Source organism: Lactuca sativa, chromosome 5 (assembly GCF_002870075.4).
Source record: "Lactuca sativa cultivar Salinas chromosome 5, Lsat_Salinas_v11, whole genome shotgun sequence".
Taxonomy (NCBI): Eukaryota; Viridiplantae; Streptophyta; class Magnoliopsida; order Asterales; family Asteraceae; genus Lactuca; species Lactuca sativa.
The window spans coordinates 165,402,936-165,408,862 of record NC_056627.2 but is presented as its reverse complement, the minus strand read 5'-3'; positions in this window follow the sequence as shown (position 1 = coordinate 165,408,862).

Here is a 5,927-nt window from a genome sequence, read left to right as displayed (position 1 = left end):
TATAGGTAAACTTTGTCTTACTTTTATTTTAAAAATATATATAAAAATATTAATACACAATAACAATTTTGTTTGTTAAATTTTGACCAGGGTCACCAATGAGTATAGGTAAAACTAATACTCTTGCAGAAAAGGAAAAATCAGAAGGTGTACATGAACAGGGAACAAAAGTTGAAAAAACAAAGGGAGATGATACAGGTAAATGAATGACTTAAAATATATTACAATATTTATATTGATTTTTTAAATAACATTGTTTATTCATAAGTGAATAATACACTATATAAATGAATAAAAAATAAAAAATATTCATATATGATGTATATGTTTCAGGAAAGGAAAACTCTGAAGATAGAAATGAAGGAGGAAAAGAAGCTAAGAACAAGAAAGATGGAGGTGAAGAAAAACATACATAAACTGAGAAAGGAAATGCAGAAGATAAAGGTAAATAGTTGAATCACTAATAAATTAATATAATAAGTTTTATTATTCACAAATAAATAATGCAATATAAAAAAAATTAATATTTCTTATTCATAAATAATGATATGCATTATTTATTCACATATGAATTACTTAATCACAATTCTTTATCTTTTAGGAAAGAAAAAGCCAGAAAATTAAAACAAGAAAGGAGAAAAAGGTGACAAGACAAAAGGAAATAAAGGAGGTAAAAATTTGGATAAACATTTCAAAATATAAACTCAAATATTATAATTACCTTACAACTATTTATATGATAAATCTCCTGGCATGCAGATACTCATCCAAGCTTTAGTCTAGGTCTCAGTCAAGATTCAGATCAAACTTCAAGTAAAAAATCTAATGAATCTTCACCAAAAAAAACCACTTACAAAGAAACAAATCAAAGACGACCATCAGAAGGTTGTTATCATATTAGCAAAGAAAAATGTTCTTAATCCAAATCCAATCTCTGTATCAATTCCTACTGAAGTAGGACCATCAAAGCATGATCTGGATCAACCAAGAGAGAAGAAGATTGCTGATGCTTTCAAATCACCTTTCAAATGCAGAATAAACAGACACAAAACCCAAACTGACACATCAGGAGAGTATTGTCTGTGAATGGTTGTTCAACTTATAAGGCAATACATCGCAAGTAACTTTATTTTATATACAATAATCTATGACATTTTGATTATATATTTGTAGAGATGTGGTTGTCCAGACAAAATATGGTCAGATAACAGAAAGAGCAATTATGGAAAGTCTATATGCAAACACAGAGATTTTTGTAGAATTTTTAGACACTTGGTCTGATTTACTTAACCACCAAGAGCTAGAAAGGGATTTTGGAAATTCACCATACAGACTCTTCTTGAAAGTTGGAATTTGTGTAAGTTTATGTTCTAAACTTAATTCCTTCCTTATTCATAAATAAATACACCAATATGATGTATTCATTTATGAATATTATATTTTTTTAACAACTGAAATTCACATATGATTATACAAATATGATGTATTCTTTAACATAATTATATATATTCAACTAAATTCACATATGATTATATTGATTATATTGTCTGATGAAAGAAAGTATGAAAAATTCAAGGAGAACTTTCATGAGAGTACCAATGGGTACAAAAAAATCTTGAACATACAAGATATTGACATGGTATGTTAATTAAAGTTGTTTTTTTATGTATATTTTATCAACAAAATACTTACCATTATATACATAGAAACAGGTATTCTTTCCAGTTGTTAAAAGTGCTCACATTTTTGTGATTGTCTTCAACTTAAAGAAAGCGTCAATTGAAATTCTAGACAATAGTGCAGTTGAGGGGGATTATGAAGGAAAATACGGAGTAATATTGAAACCTTTGGTATGTACCTAATGCACAACAACATAAAATAACCAATTTATTACATATCTAACTTTTATTTTATTTAATGATCAGAAAAATTTCTTTGTGATATACTTTAAAGAAATAAACCATCCAAGACCAAATGCAATCTCAAAAGAAAGTATCAAACCCCAATGACTTGAAATGTCATGGAGAACAGTTAAAAACAAAGTTGATTGTGGGGTCTTTGCAATGAGACATATGGAGACCTATATGGGACAACCACTCTCAAAGTGGAAACCAAGTCTTCATAAAGAAAGTGTAGTTCAGCAAACTACTTTAGAGAAGCTCAGGCAAAAATATGCACACATATTGCTAACTTCTGAAATTAACATGTTGAAGGCTAAGGTGTTGGATCTTGCTGAAAAATATCAAAAAGTTGAATTCAAAGTGCATACTGATCATGCATACAAGGCTATGCAAACAATTCAAAATACATTAGATCAGGTATTTCTTTGCAATCATTTGATAAACGGAAGGTATAAATGATCTAAATGAGATGTTCTTTTGTCCTAATAATTCTCGGGATGCTACAATCAGCTATTCAAGGGATAATCTGATAATATGGTTATCCAGAGAATGTAGACTGCTGAGTTAGATGTGGATATAGCTGTGCATCACCATTAAAAGAAGGCAGAGGTGTGGTCACTGGAGAATACAATATTATAACTAAATACAAAGATACTCTTCTACTCATACAAACAAACAAACCCAATATTTCTCACTTGTAAATTTTGTCAAATAATACAATAACAACTCATCAATATTCTCTCACCCATTCTATTACCATCACAGTAACATCTTCATTACTAGATTGAAAACTATATACTTTCACAGAAACCTCACCAAGAATTGCCAAAAATCACAAGATCCTCAAATTCAAAATTAATGTTGGTAAAGATGAATACATACCTTGTGCTCTGTACAACCTGACCAAGAGTTGCAACAGAAACCTCACGTTTAGTAGCAACAACTCCATCCAACAAAGCTTCAACAATTCTTGGCATAAGTTCAGGTTATCTCATAACAAAAGCACCCTACACATATACAAGTAAGACTCAGCACATCAAACATTTTACGCTTATGAGAACAAAAAAATGTAACAATCTCCTACCACTCTAGCAAGATCTCCCATAGTTACAAGAACACCACTGATGGTGCCATTGTTTACATTCACTTCTGCTGTTCCTTCACATAGTTTAGCCAAAAGCGCCTGAAATATGCCACGTCAGCTTATAGAATAACTAAATATGCATATATATATATATATATATATATATATATATATATATATGTGAAAGTTTAAATAGAACTTAGGGTAGGATAGCTTCCAGTTGTGAAAAAGCTTATGGATTTTAGTGTTTCAGATCTTAGTATACAAACCTCACCTCACTATATAAACCAAATCATCAGCATCCATACACCAAGGGTATAATCGTCATTTAACTCATACATGCTTAAGCCAAAGCCTAAGACTGAATGTATCAAGTCATTAACTCTTTACCTTATGTAACTTATATCATGTTCAAATTGATGATATTATGAAATTTGTTAACTGGAATGTAAAGGGTATAATGGTCATTTTCTCTCCACACCAGAACTGAAGAGATGAAAATTATTTACCTTAATAGAGACCTTGGTCTTAACCTGATTGTCCAGAGCTTCAGCCATTGATTACAACCAATGAAACATGAAGTGATAATGATATCTCACAGATTAAATAATCATCAAAACACATAATACTTTCACACTGAATTAACACATAGTTAAAAAAGAAGAAGAATAAGAAGAAGCTCTAAAGAGTTAAGAGACCTTATCAAACTGAACAAGCACTTGAATAGCAAGCTCAGGACCAATAATCCCACTGAACAAGAACTTGAATAACTAGTCCGGTACGTATAGACTCTGTATAAACTTTTTAGAAATCGAGAATTAAACAGTAGTATAGACTACACAAACAATCATTCTAAAAGATGATTTCAAATTGAGTATTATATACAAAATTATAGTACTCAGAATAAGAAATTGAACATTAGTGTGTAAGATGGTTCAGTGAATTAGAAGAATTAAGAGTCTAAGAATCGATGTGGAAAGAGTCGGTAGTTTCCCGCCATTCCATAAAATCGCGTACCAATATCAGAAATTGAAATACCAATTTCAGAAATTGAACCTGAAATAGTGTTTTGTAACTATTAGATTACTAAATCAAACTTGTTCCAGATTCCAATTGGGAACTATCTCGACACCGTACCAGTTTGCGATCCAGGTCACGTTCGGAACACTTTCGTACCCGATTGGGTACGAAACGATTTGGTACGCAGTTACTGGCCTTCTGTGCGAATTAGGTAACTATGATACCATCTCATCCAAAGTTTCAGTCAAACACCTTATTCATGATTCTAAGATAGTGGCATGTGACTCAGTTACATAGATATTAAAGAGAAGAATTTGGAGAAGAGTGAATCGAACACCTTATTCTTTTTGTCTAATTTACACCTTACCTAATCATTTGAAACTCATATCCATTGGTGTATGCATGACTATCTCGCATCATTGATTTATCACTAAGACTAATAATTAGGCGTTACAATGTGATTCTAGGTTGCCGCCTCCAGCTCCTCTGCATATATAATCTAGAAACTGAAAGTATTAGGTTTAAAATTGATATGTAAAAGATGAGAAGATAGATGAGAAGATGAGAAGATATATGTACCATGGCATTAAAATTGATACATACCTTTGTTGGTCAAGTATGAATGTTTGATATGGGTGTTCTGGTCATCAATCTCGTTTTCTTGATTTGTCAGACCATCCGCTGATAGACTCATGCTTGCTGCTAGGTCGGAATGTTCAGATAGAGCAGAGTTAACCCTGCCTCCGGTGGCAAGAATGTGAGGATTAGTTAACCTAGCCACGATTTGAGGTTCGGGAGTGGTGCTTCTAGACAAAGAACCACCGAGTGCAGATGCGTAAGAGAAGCAGATGACATCTCTTGGGGATGGTTTGGGCTCGAAACGTAAAGCTTACATGGAAACGAGATATTGGTGAAGACCAAAATATGCAAAGAAATAGTGTGTTCGTCGCCCCTTATGTGTTTTGAACCAGGCGAGAGGTATGAGATGGAAATACGAGAGTGAGATAGAAAAAATTAGGGTCGGATTTAGGACCCTAAATCGTCGGCTCAAATTGATAACTGGGAGGTAAAAACCCTAAATCCTCATCTCATTAGGGTCGAATTAAGAGTGTAAGAACTTGTTGGAACCGAGAATTAGGTTTTTGGTGGAGGTGATGGATAGAGGAATTGAGGAAGTTGTGGATGAAGACGAAGGACCTAATTCGAAGAGGCGGGAATTTTTGGGATGAATAGGCAGGGGTTAATTTTTTGGATTTCATTTTCCCCCTAAAAACGTGTGTTTCCTAAAAAAATATAAAGCGACACAGTTACACGACACACATTTTTTGATAGGTGCCCTCCGTATTTCTTTTTTTTTTTTCTTTTCTGACACTAATTTTAGGGTACGCAAAAATGCGTGTCCTCTATCCTTCAAATTTTGGAAAACTAACATTAATTTTTAGGGCATGCTCAAATCCGCGTCCTCTATCAGTGTGTATCATTAAATGCACGTCGTAAAAGGCTATTTTTCTAGTAGTGAATCTCACATATAAAATTTTCATGTTAAAGATTGTCTTTATGTAATTTAAGTCACATTGTGAATCTCAACTATTAATTTTTTTGATGATCTTTATATACCATAATTCACATTGTGAACCTCACATATAAAATATCCATGTTATAATATGTATTGTAATTCACATATAAAATTTTCACAAGGTTAATGTTACTGTATATAAACAATGTAAATTTTCTAAATCTATTGTATAGTTGATTGATTACATTAACATTTAATCATTTAGACCAAAAAAATGGAGTAAATGCATGAAATCACAATGTACTTTCATTATTCAAAGTAGAAAGATACCTACTCCCCCCACCCACACACTAATAACATATCTTTAATAAAACATGTAATTGTATAACATACATGTAGACATTCA